The 17317-nt window shown below is 37.4% G+C and overlaps 1 protein-coding gene across 4 annotated transcripts in view; it reads left to right on the top strand.

The window, feature by feature from the left end:
• The first annotated feature begins 1524 nt into the window (after positions 1 to 1524).
• LOC102251591 (ligand-dependent corepressor) overlaps positions 1525 to 17317 on the top strand; it is a 98183-nt gene continuing 82390 nt past the window's right edge. Inside the window, exons 1-2 of one of the 4 annotated variants that reach the window (XM_014532681.1) lie at positions 1525 to 1696; positions 3177 to 3340. The gene's annotated coding sequence lies outside the window, so the exon portion shown is untranslated. Of the gene's footprint in view, positions 1697 to 2739; positions 2835 to 3176; positions 3341 to 10612; positions 10632 to 17317 lie in introns of those variants that run through there. The other 3 variants (XM_014532680.1, XM_014532678.1, XM_014532683.1) reach the window with 3 other exon arrangements.

Below are 17317 nucleotides of genomic sequence, written 5' to 3'. Positions count from 1 at the left end.
GCCTGTGGGAGTGCACTGATCACCAGGGGGCAGCTCCTGTGTTGAGCATCTGCCCCTTGGTGGTCAGTGCGCATCATAGCAACTGGTCGTTCTGCCGTTTGGTCGATTTGCATATTAGCCTTTTATTGTATAGGATTATATTGGATTAGTTTCAGGTGTTCAGCATGGTGGTTAGACAAATCATATTTTACTGACTTATCCTTTCTTCTGTTTCATCTAGTCTGTTGAACCCTTCTCGTATACTTTTCAATGCACTTCTTGCATTAAACGTATAATTAAATCTTCATAATAATTGTACTAGGTGGGCATTATTTTATTTTATTGTTTTGTTAATCCTCACCTAAGGATATTATTGATGAGAGAGAGAGAGACATCAGTGTAAGAGAGAAACATCGATTGGTTGCCTCCCATATGTGCCCACAAATATTTACTGAGCATCTAGGTATGTGCTCTGACTGGGAATCAAACCTGCAATCTTTTTTCATGTACGGGATGACACTCCAACTAACTGAGCCACCCAGCTGGGGCCTAGATGGGTATTATTTTAATTATAGATAGAAAAATAACTGTATGGATTGATGCTACTGTCAATTTATGGTGTTCGGCCTAAACTGGAGTCTCAACACTGGGTGTTCTTTTGTGTATTCTTGCTCAGTTCCTGCAGTTTACCACAATGGCTCTCTTTTAGCCCCTGTGTACTCCTACTTCTCTCTCAGCTGATGATCTTGTCACCTACAGAACAGTGGAAATTGAGGCTATTGAAAGGAAATATTTTCCCAACATTCTCCTTTTCATCTCTAGGACTACTTGGAAAACTTGAGGAAAATATTTTCCTCTAAAACATTTTTTCAAATATTGACTGTTTGAACAAAACCACTGAGATGTTTGTAAAAATTGAAAATGTGGGTCATACCCCAGATCTGCTGAATTAGAATCTTCTTAGGTGGGGCATGGGAATCTGTATTTTAAACAGAGGTCTCAGGTAATTCTTACACACTGAAGTTTGAAAAACACTCGCATATAGAATAAAGTTACTTTAATCAACATACAAGGCCCTCCAAGATATTTGAGCCCAGTTAACTTCTTCAGTCTCAGCTGTCTGTATATTCTGCCCAGTTCTCACTCTTTAATCCTTTAAGTCCTCTAACCACAAAATATAGGACACTTTTTTTAGTGTGCAAGCATTATTATACTACTTTATTTACCTTCTTCCCTTTGTTTCTCTAACTCTACCCCTCCTACTTTGCAAGACACTTGAAGTCAATGCTCATGTCACGTTTTTTTATTTTTAAGTACTTCATGTTTTGTATGTGTGTGTGTGTTTTTTAAGTACTGGCAAAGTACTGGCACACAATGGATGCTCAGTAAATATTTGTGGAAAGGTAGAAAACAGTACTTTGAAATATTACAGACTAAACAAGTGACTGAAATTAAGAGACAGTCTTCTATTTATAGTGACTCAAGTTGCTTAAGCAAAATAAAAATAAAATCAAAATTAGTGCGAGAAAGAGGGAATGTAGGCATTTTGGTCACAATTTGTGGTATCCTTAATGGTTTTAACATAGTGATTTTTTTTTTAAGGGAGGTTGGTGGGGCAAGTTACCCCTTTGAGAACCACTATATTAGAGGTACTAAGAACTCATTTTCTATGCACATGAGGTTTATGGAGACACAAGTGAAACCTGACCTTTAACAGGTAAAACATTATTTTGTCTTGTTTCACCTCAAAATGTAAACTTTTCCTTTTCATTCAGAATATGTGTATTAATTTGAGGTTTCTGACATACCTCAACTTAAAAGCAATAGGAATGGACTAGGAATTTTCCAAGGACAAATGGGTAAAAGTTGAAGGTGGGCAGTAGGTGAAGGAAGCGTGCTTAGATTGTATGTGAGTATAAAATTTTAGTGTTCTTTTCAGAAATCCAGGGACATTTATTGGCGTACCATGTGTGTGACAAAGTTTGCTTGAAGTAGAAACAAATGAACCATGAACAATGATAGCCATATTAAAGGGCAAGATTGTTGTGAATGTTCTTGATATGGAAATTTCAGTGTGACTTTGTCACCATTCCCGACACTATATAGTGATGTTGACCTAGTACTGTCATTGCTTTAGGGATGGGGGTGATATGGCATGTAACTGAGGAAAAAAATATTTTATGAATGCCTTGTTTTTAGGTATTGGTACTTAGGTTTTTATAACTCTAAGGGTTCCTGGTATTGTTCATATTTTGCTATCAGGAGCTCACAGATTCATACTTGAAGAAGCATGAATGAATTTGAAAGTTTAGATTCTAAAACCTTTCATGGCAGATGGCCTGGTGGTAAGAGAATGTATATGAATACAAACTATTTTTCTATTATAGCTTCATGTCTCTTTGCCAAGTTTTAGAAAAATAACTGGGGGGAAAAATGAGGCCCTGTTTTCAATCATATGGCACATTGCAATATTCTGCCTTTATTTATCAGGACTCATCAGAAACGCAATTCAAATTAAGTCAAAAAGATCATTTTGTAGGTTTATGAACTGGGAAGTTCACAGAGTAAAAAGCTAAAGCTAGGTTCTGACATGACTATTTAGACGTTTGACTTGTGTCATCAGGAATGTCTTCTTATCTTCACCTTTAAACATTCCTTTCATCTTTTGGTTTCCTTCTTCGGCAGATATGATGGTAAAGATGATCAGTGGCAGCTCTAGATTTATGTGATTCTTAAAATCCACATGTCTCTTTTTCTTGTAGTAGAACCAGCCCAATTGGGTGTATGGAAGGACTCATTGGCCAGGCTTGGGTCCTGTGGCCTATCCCTGAACCAGTCCTCAAGGCCTGTGGAGGGTGATTCTCTGACCCAACCTGGGGGGGCGGGTACTTGGTTTTGGAGAGAGACTTAAAGGAAGGGCAGATTAATTCTTGAAAAGAAAATTGGATGCTATTACCTAAGAAAGGGAGATGGATGCTGGTTAGGCAAAATCTATAAATGTTCCATATATGAAGAAATTGACTGATTTGGACCAGGTTATGAGTTGTATTATATCCCTCCAAAAGATATGCTGAAGTCCTAACCCCAGGTATCTGTGGTAGCTTTATTTGGAAATAGGGTCTTTGCAGTTGTAATGAAGTTAAAATGAGGTCCATACTAGATATGGGGCCCTAATCCAATAACTGGTGTCCTTATAGGAAGAGGGAAATTTGAATACAGACAGGGAAGACAGCTATGTGAAGACAGAGGCAGAGATTGGAGATACACTACCACAAGCCAAGGAATGCTAAGAATTGCTAACAATCACCAGAAGCTACAAAGAAGCAAGGAAGGATTCCTCCTTAGAGCCTTTAGAGCAGGGGTGGGGAACCTGTTTTCTGCCAAGGGCCCTTTGGATATTTATAACATCATTCGGGGATCTTACAAAATTATCAACTTAAAAATTAACCTGGCTGGGCTGGCGTGGCTCAGTGGTTGACTGTTGACCTATGAACCAGGAGGTCACGGTTTGGATTCCTGGTTAGGACACATTCCCAGGTTGCCGGCTCGATCTCCAGTGTGGGGCATGCAGGAGGCAGCCAATCAATGATTCTCTCTCATCATTGATGTTTCTATCTCTCTCCCTTTCCCTTCCTCTCTGGAAAAAAAAAAATTTTTTTTAAGTTAGCCTGCTATATTTGGTCAAACATTTAATTTACTCACCCCTAATGCCTTGGCAGGGCCGACCAAATGATTTTGCGGGCCTTTTGCGGCCTGCGGTTGCATGTTCCCCACCCTTGCTTTAGAGGGAGCATAGCATGGCTCTGCCAATGCCTTGATTTCTGCCTTCTAATATCCAGAACTGTGAGCAAATACATTTCTGATGTTTTAAGCCACCTAGTTAGTGGTAATGTTACAATAGTTCTAGGAAACTAATACAGACCATATGCGTACATATAAAATTTATTTTTTTATTCCGTTTATCCTCTTAAAATAAAATCCTGACCATAAAATTTCCCAATAAACATCTTTTGCTTTTTAAATAGATTTTGTAGGGATTTGGGATGACTTTGGAATTTATGGGTTTGGCATTTAAAAATACAGCATGGGACAAAAGTAGGTTTACAGTTGTGACTATGCGAAACACAGTTTACTCTTGTATTATTAGTTATTAATTATTGTATTATTTTTCATATGAACAACTGTAAACCTACTTTTACTCCACCCTGTATATACTATTTGGTTAAAATTTTCCCCTAGCCATAATAATTTGACATGATATTGTATGATTGATTATATTTATCGCATTCTACGTTTTAGAGTTTGTAGTTACAGTTTAACTCAGTGGTTCTCAACCTTCCTAATGCCGCGACTCTTTAATACAGTTCCTCATGTTGTGGTGACCCCCAGTTTCATTGTTACAAATTGAACATAATAAAAGCATAGTGATTAATCACCAAAACAATATGTAATTATATATGTGTTTTCCGATGGTCTTAGGCGGCCTCTGTGAAAGGGTGGTTCGACCCCCAAAGGGGTCACAACCCACAGGTTGAGAACTGCTGAACTGAAGCCATGGTCCTTGATGAACAATTGAATATTATTTCTCAATGTGTTTGACTCCCAAATAGCACAGTGCCATGTGAGAATCAGTGGTAAAATAAAATGAAACACCCAGAGTAAATATATTCCAACAGCCTGAATATAAAATAAAAATATGTCTAGGGCAATTGGTTATTGAGGTGGGAAAAATTAGTATTTTGGTGAGACTAACCAAAAATAAGAGTAGCTTGAACAGTATTTCTGGGTTCTTATTCATTTTCTACAAACTGAGTCAGTTAATACCTACAAGGTTTGGTTAAACTTTGAAAAAATATGATCTTATGAATATTCTTCTAGTTTCTAATTTATAGGAAGTGGATATTTTCTATAAGCACTATAATTCTTACTCAGAACCTTTGTAGTAGAGGAAATTTTATTTTTAAGAAGCTTAAGAATTTATTGGAAAATAGTTTGGGGGACCTATGCCAGCACTTTAAAATACATATACCCCCTATTTGCACTAGAGTGAAATAGGAACAATAAAGAAAATGTCATCTTGAATTAGTAATGATAAAAGCAATACTGTTCTCATTATAAATATTTTTATAGTAGTTCTTTTATTTTTTATTTTTAAAAAATAAAGATTATTCAGAGAGGAAGGGAGAGGGAAAGAGAGATAGAAACATCAATGATGAGAGAGAATCATTGATTGGTTGCCTCCTGCACCCCCCACACTGGAGATCAAGCCCACAACCCGAGAATGTGGACTGACCAGGAATCGAACTGTGACCTCCTGGTTCATAGGTTGAGGTTCAACCCCTGAGCCACACCAGTCGGCGCTAATAGTGCCTTTTAAAAAAAATTTAGTAATGTTTTTTCAGTTTAAAACTCAGAATTAATCTGAAAAATAAAATAAAACAAAATTATATTTAAGTATATAATGACAAGTCTTGCTTCCATCCTTGCCCCTTCTGCTCTAGTTTTACTTTTCATCCTGTAACCACTTTTATTATGTATTCTTTCAGTGTTTCTTTATTAAAATAAAAGCAAATGTTAATATTTTTCTTACTTTTTCCTCCATTTCATACATACTAGTAGAACAATACATAGAAATAACTTTGTTCTTTACCTTGCATTTTTCACTTAATATACCTTAGCTATCTTTCCATATCAGTATATAGAGGACAGTCTCAGTTTTTCACAGGTGCATTGCATTCCATTGTGTGGATGGACTAATATATTTAGGTGGTTATTGAATATATGAGTTGTTTTCACTTTTCACTATCACTAATTGTGTTGCCATGAATAATATTGTACATAAATTATTTTTTTAAAAAAAGTCTTTATTGATTTGAGAGAGATGGGAACATTGATTTATCAACATCTCTATCTGCTGCCTCCCGCACACCCCTATTAGGGATCGAGCCCACAACCCGGGCATGTGCCCTGACTGAGAATCGAACCAGTGACCTTTTGATGTATGGGACAACGCTCAACCAACTGAGCTGTTATACCAGCCGGGCTGAGCATGGTTCTTATTAGCATTCCCTAGGAGTGAGGTTGAGCTTATTTTTAAGGCCATTCCTGTATATGATCTTGAATTGACTTCCTACAGTGATGATTATGATACACTAGAGCAGGGGTCCTCAAACTACGACCCGCGGGCCACATACAAATACAAATATTGTATTTGTTCCCGTTTTGTTTTTTTACTTCAAAATAAGATATGTGCAGTGTGCATAGGAATTTGTTCATAGTTTTTTTTTAAACTATAGTCCGGCCCTCCAACGGTCTGAGGGACAGTGAACTGGCCCCCTGTTTAAAAAGTTTGAGGACCCTTGCACTAGAGGCCCCGTGTACGAAATTCGTGCACGGGTAGGGTCCCTAGGCTTGGCCAGCGATCAGGGCCTATTGGGGCTTTCCGGCTGCTGGCCGGGCTTTCCTCCCCTGGCTGCCGACCGAAGGCCGGGGCCTTCGTTTGTTCTGCACTGCCCCCTAGTGGTCAGCACACATCATAGCAAGCCATCAAACTCCCTGAGGGGACCCTTTGTAAATAATGTTTTAATAGGGGAGGAAAGGCAGGATATGATTGTTACTAGAAAAAGGACTTTTGGATTCTCCTTTTCCAATTCATGAATTTTCACATATTCAGAATTTATTCGGAAAGTTCATTTGTTTTGTTACTCTTTTGGAGGCCTGCAGTGAGTGATTGATACAGTCAAGGCATCCAGGTCTTTCTACCCTCATGCCTTTTCCACCTTTTTCAAGAAAGCATAGATTGTTATGCATTCTCTTTGAACTGCTTCAAAGGATTGTAAAACATTGCTCAAATTTTGTAAAACATTGCTCAAAGGCCTGGTCTTATATTTACTAGGCATTTGCTAAACTAGTCTTTAGTTAGTATAAGTTGATTTCTATAAATGTTTTTGCTTTCATTTAGCATGTTCTACAAAATGCTAGACACTTTATTTCATGATGCTGTTTTTTGTCTCCAACTTACCTGTTGTGTCTGTTCTTTTTGGCACTTTTTGTGTCAGTAAGCATTCTGTTTAGTGAAGGTTGGGAGAACTGTTTTGAGCTTTTTGGTAGTAATGTCAGTTTGTTTGCATTCTGAACTAAAACTCCTCTCCTTAAGAGGTTATCTTTATACAGCTATTAATGCCATTAAATATTGTGTTGGCAATAGTTTATGAACATTATTGTTTAATTTCTTAAAATTTCATATTGTGGAAACTACAGGAGAAGCATATAGTAAAATACTCACCAGAGAATAAAGGTAAAAGTAAGTGTGCCTAGTTAAAAGAACAACAGGCAGAATGAGGGTAGAAACTAATGACTCAGAGGACAATGCTATATTCTGAAAGCCAAGTTGACAAGGAAGTAGATACCCAGTGACTCATAAATACAGAACCAAAATGTTCTCTGTCAAATAATAATGGATTTTTCAAGCAAGAACAACCTCTTTGCTTTCGGGACAGTCTTTATTTAGATGGTTTGGCTGACTTGCATTTTAATTTTTTCATTGAGCCAAATGTTCTGTATTTAGGCTAGCTACCCAGCACTATGTTAGATGCAGGGATACAGTGATGTGCATAGCAGACTGTTCCTGCTTGCATGGCACTTAGATTCTAATGAGAGAAATAGAGACATTAATCACATGAGGAACCTATAACTACACAATGAAATAAGAACTCTGAAAGGAGACATTGTTCTCTCTGTGTGTTATTGTGTTTGTGGTGGGAGCAGATTGGAGTAATAGAAATTCAGAAGAATTTCTAAGAGAAATTTTCATTTGAGAGGTGCAGGATAAATGAGAGTTAATCAAGGGAAGGTAGAGGAGAAGAATGGTAGGTGGAGAGGATTTTTCCAGGCAGGGTATCAGAATATGTTTTCAGAAGACAGAAGAAGAAAAATTAGACCTTGGTTTCTCTTTTAGAGCTCTGGTTTATGTAAATATTTATATTTCCTTTTCAGTACTTGGTGATACTTAAACATGCTTAACTAGGCCCAGTTTGACTGGAATATTCTTGCACTTTTTTTTAAATTAGGGAAACTGATATGTGTGAAAATTTGAGGCAAGGGGAGCGCTGAATGAGTTTATTATTAAGATGTTATGGGAAGAAAAGACAGAGTGTACTGAGGCACCAGATATTTCTGTAAATGAACAGCTGTGCTATCACTCCCATTGGGGAAGCATGAAGGCATTCTTTGGCAGGCAGGCTTATTTATTTATTTATTTATTTATTTATTTATATTTTTATTGATTTCAGAGAGGAAGGGAGAGGTAGAGAGAAATGGAAACATGAGTGATGAGAGAAAATCATCAATCGGCTGCCTCCTGCAAGTCCCCCCCTGGGGTTTGAGCCTGCAACTTGGGCTTGTGCCCTGATTGGGAATCCAACTGTGTCCTCCTGGTTCCTAGGTCAGCGCTCAACCACTGACCCACACTAGCCAGGCTGACAGGTGCTTTTTGTTCATACCCTCTTTTCTTCCTAAATTCAAATAGGAATGTGTTTTTTTAACCACCTTTCTTGTTGTGATATAATTAAAATATACTGTTCTTAGTTTTGACAACTGTATGCACCTCTGTGACCTCTACCCAAAATAAGATATGGAACATTTCCAGCCTCCTAGAAAGTTCATTCATGTCCTTTTCCAGCCAATTTCCCACCACCACAATAACTGATTTTATCACTATACATTAGTATTGCCTGCATCTGGATTTCATATAAAAGGAGTCATACAGTTTGTACTCTTCTGTGTCTGGCTTCTTTTGCTTAAACATAGTATTTGTGTGTGCTGTTACATTAATGGTTCATTCCTTTTTTAAGTGGATTTATTGAGATATAATTCATATAGCAAACAATTAGCCTAGGTAAAGCAATAGTTCAGTAATTTTTACTATATTCAGAGTTATGCCACCATTACCATTCAGATTTTAGAACATTTTTATCACCCCAATGGGTATCATATTCAGTTTACAGATGAGAAACCATACCCATTAGCAGCTCCTCCTCATTCTGTTCCCTTCTCTTTTTCCCCCTCCAGCCATAGACAATTACTAACTTACTTTGTCTCTATAGATTTGTCTATTCTGGACATAAGTTTATTTTTTTTTCCCTTTTAAAAATAATTTTTAAGTATTAGAAATGTCACCATTCTGCACTCACAGTTCTGTGGATTATGGATCCAGGCAGATTATTATTGTAGGCTAAAATTATTAGGTGAAAGGTGACAAGTGACTTTATCAAGGTGGGACTGACTTAATATCCTGAATTCACTGATCAATTTTCACATCATTAAAAGTAGACAGACAGACATCATGCCTCTTAATTTTATGAAATAGCATTCTACCCACACAAAAAAATTTAACCCAAACCTAATCAAGAAAAGTAATAGGGCCGATAGATCATGTATATAGGATATATTGAGAGGATTTTGGCTTTTTGGTGTGAGTGTGAATAGTGGTATGGGTGTGGAATATGTTTCCAATGATCCATTTTCCCTGTAGTTTACCTAATTCTTTGAGGAAAGCTCAGCTGCACTTTAATATGTTTTCACTGCTTTTTCTTTTTTTCTTAGAGAGGAAAGGAGAGGGAGAGAGAGAAATATTGATGAGAGAGAAACATCAACATGGATTGGCTGTCACGGGAATCAAACCAGTGACCTCTTGGTGCATGGTTCCATGCTCAACCCATTGAGCCACAACAGCTGGGCTCAGCTGCACTTTATTTTTCTTTTAAATATATTTTTATTGATTTCAGAGAGGAAGGGAGAGGAAAGGGAAAAAGATAGAAACATCAGTGATGAGAGAGAATCATTGATCGGCTGCCTCTTGCACGGCCCCTATTGGGAATCAAGCCCACAACCCGGGCATGTGCCCGGACTGGAAATTGAACCGTGGTCTCCTGGTTCATAGGTCGATGCTGAACCACTGAGCCACGCCTGCCGGGTTCAGCTGCACTTTAGGCAGTTAAACCTTTCTTCTTTTAAAAATAAGACATTTTTTTTCCTTTAGGCACGTTAAAGTTCACTGCAAAGTTGAGGGGAAGGTGGGACTTTGGCTTTACTATGAAAAAATCAGGAGCATAATAGGCTTTTGAGCAGGAGAGTGAGGTGATGATCTGGCTTAGTTTTAACAAACTAACTGGCTGCTGTGTTGAGAATAGGCTGGGAGTAAGAGGAGCAGGGTATTAGCACAAATACCAACTTGGAAGCTGTTGCATTAGTCTAGGTGAGAGGTGAAGGTTGCTTGAACTGGGTACTAGTAAGTAGAGGAAGGGGGAAATGATTTGGACTGTGACTATTTTAGATTGGTAGAAGACTGTGTAGGATTGGTAGATCCAACATAATTTCCTGAGGGATTAATGTGGGGAGTTAGAGAAAGGAAATGAAAACTCTGAAGTTTTTAGTTTAAACAACTCAAAGTACAGAGTTAGTTACCTTTACCCAAGATGGGAGAGACTGTGGGAGGAGCTGTTTTGGAGAAGATAAAGAATTCAGTTTTGATATTTTCCATATAGTAGGTACTCATTGTGACTATAGTACTGCTGAATGTTAAGAACCAAGGATATGAGACAACTGCCCTGAGAAGAACTTTCATTGTCAGGCTCACATTGTTTATTAATTGTGTGAGTTCTCACTTCATCAGCTTGATGTTTCTTTTTTTTTTTTTTAGCTTGATGTTTCTATGTTGTTTGTATGTCTTGTTTATCTTTCTTTTTTAAAAAAATATTTTTATTGATTTCAGAGAGGAAGAAAGAGGGAGAGAGACAGGAACATCAATGATGAGAGAGAATCATTGATTGGCTGCCTCCTGCACACCCCCTACTGGGGATCGAGCCCACAACCTTGTCATGAATTGAACCTGGGACCCTTCAGTCTGCAGGTCAACGCTCTATTCACTGAGCCAAACTGGCTAGGGCTGTTTTTCCATTTAAGATATGTATATAGTACCTGCTTTATGCCAGGAACTGTTTTATCTAATTTTTCAAATACTAACTTATTTAATCCTTATAAAAACCTTATAAGTATATTATCATGCATGTTTTACAGATTAGGCACTGAAAACTTAAGGAATTTGCCCAAGGTCACATAGTTAGTGAAGGTAGAATTAGGACTCATATCCACAAACTTTGGTTCCAAAATTTGTGTTCTAAACTGCTATGCGATGGTGCTTTCCTTTTTATTATCCCCCATTGATTTATTATAGTCATAAATGAAGAGAGAGGGTTTCAGCAAAGGTCCAGAAGCTTATTTCAAGGCATTTACACATAGAGGTTATCTAGCTTTAAAAGTTTTGGTTATTTTCATATTATAAAATAAAGTGAGTAAAATAAAATCATAGGTGCTAATACAAAAGCTCTAGAAATTATATTTCGAGGTGCTCTTAACTTGGGGTTTTATGTGAGACCTTCTGGAATGTAATGGTTATCTAAGTTGGAAAATATCTACCAATACTACATCTTTATGATTCTGTTTACATGTCTGCTATGTTGCAAAAAGTATTGGTTTGGGATTTATGGACTGATGATCTTTGAGATACTCCATATATTCTATTTAATATTGCTCGAGCTGCTTGACTGTTAATGTTGAAAATCCTTAAGGAGTTGGCTGGCCTTTTTGCATTCAGGTATTGGTTTTGCTCCATTTGGCTTAAATTGTCATTGCCCCACAAGGCAGGGTAGCTTTTTAGTTCAGAGTCCTCTTCAATAATCTGTGACCTTTACAGCTGTCGTTTTGAAATGATATATCTTGTAAAGTGTTTTAATCATTTGTTTTTCCCTGAGGGTATAATTAGACTGTACAAGGTGACTATGATAGTGGCTGGTCTTCAAGCATTGAGAAAATATATTTTAAAGATAACTTTTTTTAGGTTATCAATATTCTTGGTGAAGACCACCACAGTGTAGCACAACACTATTTCTCCTTCTCTTTGTTGGTGTTTGTGAGTCATCAACACAATTCTTTAAAAAAGCTCACAGCTTTTTCTGTTGGAGATAGATAAGATGCAACTGTTGGTATTTGTTTTACTGAATGCAGGTGAAAATTAGTTGTCCCAAAGATCATATATAACAAATACTATTCCAGATATATAAGAGAGAAGTAAATTTATGATTTCTGTTATGCCCAGATTTCAGGATCCCCAAGAAACCACATCAGGGAGCCAGCCAGTCCGATGCAAAAGCATAAGAGTCTTTATTCGAGCTAGCTCGGCTCCCCCACCTTGCCGACGCAGCGACAGGAAGCAGAGAGAGAGAGAACTCTGTGTGGAGAGGGGTTTTATAGGGGGTTGGAGTAAGGGGAGGAGAAAGGGCTGTGGCCTTGCCGATTGGCCAGGCGCAAGTTGGTGTCTTGTTCCTGGGTGTGGCTAGCAGAGGCTTAGACTTCCGGGAAGAAGCTCCTTGCCAAGCACATGGCCAAGGTAAGATGGAGCACTTACCCTGGGGCAAGATGGAGGGCGTAGCCCTTACCCTGGGGCAAGATGGAGGGCGTAGCCCTCGCCCTTTCAACAAACAAGGATGCTTAATTCTCTCATGGAACCTACTTGAGAAAGGCTGGGCTCTAGTCTGTTTTTGTAAGTCCCAAGAGCTAAAAATATATATATATATTTTTAAAAGGTTGTTTTGTTTTGTTTTTTTAAAAAAAGGCAGGGGCAGAGGCTGTATATGGCCTGCAACACCTAAAATATTTACTGTCTGGACTTTTACAGAAAAGGTTTGTCCAACTCTCTTAAGAGGAGAATACCCAAATTTGAAACCCAGCTTCTCTTTTTTGTACCTGTTTGATTCAGTATCTGACTGTAAATGGGGCACAGTAATAGTACCTAGCTCAGAATTATTGTGAAGATTACATATAATAATGTCAAGTTTTACGATATAGCTTAATGAATGTTATCACAGTATATTTAATATGCAAAATAAGTGATAATGGTATTTACATATGCTGTTATGAATATGGTATGTAGCATATATCAAGTCTGTTCTGTTGTGATGTGAAGCAGTGTCATTTCAATTGAGAATACTAGCTAGTATTCATAGTACCATAATTTATGGACTCTTAGAGTGGGAAGGTACTCTTAAAAACGAATTTGTTACCCATTAAATGTTAGCGCATTTTAGTGTTTGATAAATCATTTCTCAAGGTAGTCTCTCTTTTTCTCTTTCTCTTTGAATAGCACTAATTTGATTATTTTTGTTTCGTATACTGACTTTGTCTTCCTATAGAGTTTTCTCTTACTGAGTTTTGATGTCCTAGAAAAGCAGTTCTCAAATTTCTGGTCGTTGAGAATGCTTTGAAGAGTTACTATATTAAAAATTCCTTTGAAAGTAACAGCCTATTACATATTATTTATTTATTTTATTTTAATTTTTCAATTAAGTTGACATTGAATATTATATTAGTTTCAGCGACATTGAAAATTATATTAGTGGTTAGACACATATAATTACGAAGTGATCCCCCCAGTAAATCTCATACTCACCTGGCACTGTACATAGTTATTATAATATTACTGTCTATATTCCCTATGCTATACTTTATATCTCCATGATGATTTTGTAACTGCCAATTTGTACTTCTTAATCCCTTCACCTTATTCACCTACCTCCCAACCCCACTCCCATCTGGTTATCATCAGCTTGTTCTCTAATCTATTACATTTTAAACAACATTTTAGTAAGAATCATTGTTTATTAAAACAAAAAATATTAAGTGAGAAAGGAACATTATTTTTACATTTTACAAATATGCAAATATTTATTCTAATATTTCTTGATCTAATAGGTTCCCCTTAGTGATATTTATTTATTTAATTAATTTATTTATTGTTAATCCTCGCCCGAGGATATTTTTTCATTGGTTTTTAGAGGGTGTGGAAGGGAGGGGGAGAGACACAGAGAGAGAAACATTGATGTGCTAGAGAGACATCCATTGGTTGTCTCCCTCATGCACCCGGACCAGGGTCAGGGATTGAGCCTGCAACCCAGGTACATGCCCTTGGCCAGAATCGAATTTGCTGCCCTTCAGTCTATGGCCGACACTATCCACTGAGTCAAATCAGCTACTAGGGCATCCCCTTAGTGATTTTAAAGACTTTGTCATGTACCATTCTAGTCCTTTATACTTACTGTTCTTGAATGACACAGAATTTCAAGGATTAATTCATTACTGTATAGTAGGGATACCATTTAGTGTACAATTCTCTTCCCAAAGATATTCAACTGTTTGGGTGTGTTTAATAAACACACTTTTAGTAATTGTAGAGCCAAAAGATTATACAATGACATTTGGTACTTACTGATTACTTTAGGTCATTATATAAAGATATTTTTTTTCCTTAAATGTATTAACAAGTGCTTATTCACTTGAATGTACTAACATTTATTTTGCACAGCCTTAAGAGATTTTACCTGGACTGTTTATGTAGTCTTATGCCATCTGTAAATTCTCCTCTGCCTCTCTTTCTGAGCACTTGTAAATAATTAGACTAAATTTTGCTGAAGTATCCTAGTGCTTACACTTCTCGTGTCAAAAGTACCCGTTTGTTTCCTATCTGTAGCCATATATTCTTTTCCTCAGCAAATTGAGAACCAAAGAAATGCAGCAGTATTCTGAAAATATAACTATTAATTCCAGCTCTAATAGACAGGGCAAGAAAACTGTGACAAAAATGGATTGACTTGATCATTCCAGTTCATAATGTGGTTCATGGATTCCACTGGTGGTTCCTGAAACCCTTTCAGGGATCTGTAAGGTCAGAACTATTTTCATGATGATATTAAGATGTTATTTATCCTTTGCACTGTCTTGATATTTGTACTTATGTTGCAAGAAAGTGGTGGCTCAAACGCTGGTGCACAAATCAAGGCAGTGGCACCCAACCACTGGAGTACTCATTATAGTCTTTGACTGCCACACACAATAAAAAAATGCCATTTTTACCTAAGAATGCCCTGGAGAGGCAGTAGTAAGTATTGTTTTTACTAAATCTCGACCATTTAGTACACATCTTGTTAGTATTCTATGTGATGAAATGGAAAGTATGCATAAAGTACTCATATGATTGAGTGTGAGCTAAACTAAGTGTTTTTATATTTCATGGAATACCATTTTACTTAGAAAAAATGTTTGACCAACTATGGTTATTCAAACTTCAGTATTTGACAGACATTTTCTCAAGAACGAATGAAATGAGCCTGCCACATCAAGGGGGGAAAATAACAGTAATTGTTACCAATGATAATATTTCAGCTTTAAAGAAAAATTAAAATATAGGAAAACATATTATCTGCCACTGTGAGCATGACAATTTCCCTTAAAAAACCTTTTGATGAGACTGGTGGTGATATTAACGAAGTGTTTTGTTTGTTTGTTTGTTTTTTGGTGGGATTCACATAACTCAGTGAACTTTCCAAATGGATTATTTTGTAGCAAAAATTTTACTTCTAAATTAACATAGAAAATTGACCATTTTGTATACAGTTCTAGGAATTTTATTACATGCATAAATTTGTGTATCCAGAATAGCTCCATCACCTTCAACAACTCCCTTGTGCTCTCCTCTGTAATCATCCTTCTCGAAGCCTCTGGCAACCTCTCATCTTATCATCAGTATGGTTTTGTCTTTTTGAGAATGTATATTAATGGACTCACATAGGATGTAACCATTTGAGACTGCCTTCATTCTCTCAGCATAATGCCTTTGAGAGTCATCGAAGTTGTATCTATCAGTATTTGTTTTTTTAATTTTTTATATATTTTTATTGATTTCAGAGAGGAAGGAGAGGGAGGGAGAAAGAAATAGAAACATCAATGATGAGAATCACTGATCGGCTGCCTCCTGCATAGCATAGCCCCTACTGGGGATTGAGCCTGCAACCCTGGGGAAGTACCTTGACCAGGAATGGAACAGTGACGTCCTGGTTCATAGGTCCACGCTCAACACTTGTTATTTTCCTTTATAGCCATCCCAGTGAGTATGAAGAGATACCTCATGGTTAAATTCATTTTGCATTTACCTTGAGCCACACCAGCCAGGCTCAATATTTATTATTTTTTTTAAAATTAAAGTAAAATTTACTGTTTTAATAATTTTACATTTGATCTTAGCCAAAAGGACAAGAAATGATATTTTAGCCATTTTAAACTGTAAATCAGTAGCTTTTAGAACATTCAAATGTTGTACAGTAATCATCATTATTCAATTTCCTGGCATTTCATTACATCAAAGAGATATCCTGTACCCATTACAGGCATACCTTGGAGATATTGCAGTTTTAGTTCCAGACTACAGTAATAAAGTGAAACCAAGCTGCACAAATTTTTTATTTCCCAGTGCATATAAAAGTTATAAGCTTACTCTATACTATAGTTTATTAAGTGTCTAATAGTATTATGTCTAAAAGAGCAATGCACATATCTTAATTTAAAAATACTTTATTGCTAAAAAATTATAATCATCAGCTGAGGCTGTTGGAAAAATGACGCTGATAGACCTGCATAATGCAGGGCTGCAACAAACCATCAATATGTAAAAAAACAATAGCAAAATGCAGTATCTGTGAAGCACAGCAAGGCATAGTGCAATAAAGTGAGGTATGTCTCTACATAGTCACTCCTTATTTTCCCTCACCCATCCACTAATATTCTTTCTGTTTCTATGGATTTGCCTATTCTGGACATCCTATATAATAAAGAGCTGATATGCTAATTAGACCAGACAGCAGAATGACCTTCCGGAACAACCAATGGGCGGGGGGAGGAGGGCAGCGAGCCAGAAGCCAGGCTCACGGCTGGTGAGCACAGTAGAGGTGGCGGGAGCCTCTCTGCTTAGGAGCAGCTAGCCCAGAGTGCAGCGGCGGTGGCGGGAGCCTCTCCCGCCTCTGTGGCAGGCGGGCGGTAAGGAGCGAGGGGTCCTGGACTGCGAGAGGGATGTCTGTGTGCTGGCTTACGTGGACATCCCCCAAGGGGGACCCCCTCTCCCCCCAGTGCATGAATTTCGTGCGCCAGGCCTCTAGTTTCATATAAACAGTCATACAATATATGGCCGTTTGTATCTGGTTTCTTTCATTTAGTATAGTATTTTTGAGATTCATCCATGTTGTTGTACACATCAGTATTTCATTACTGTATTAATCAGTTCAGGCTGCCATAACAAAATGTTGGATGACTTAAACAGCAGGTATTTATTTTCTTATACTTTTGGAGGCCGTAACCCCCAGATCAAGGCTCAGCATGGTTGGTTTCTGTTGAGTACTCCTTTCCTGGCTTGTAGATGCCCACCTTCTCACTATGTCTTCCCATGGCCTTTCCTCTG

The sequence above is a fragment of the Myotis brandtii genome, unplaced genomic scaffold (genome assembly GCF_000412655.1).
Source record: "Myotis brandtii unplaced genomic scaffold, ASM41265v1 scaffold902, whole genome shotgun sequence".
Lineage (NCBI taxonomy): Eukaryota > Metazoa > Chordata > Mammalia > Chiroptera > Vespertilionidae > Myotis > Myotis brandtii.
The sequence above is the reverse complement of the archived record's forward strand: the minus strand, read 5'-3'. Positions and strand labels throughout refer to the sequence as shown.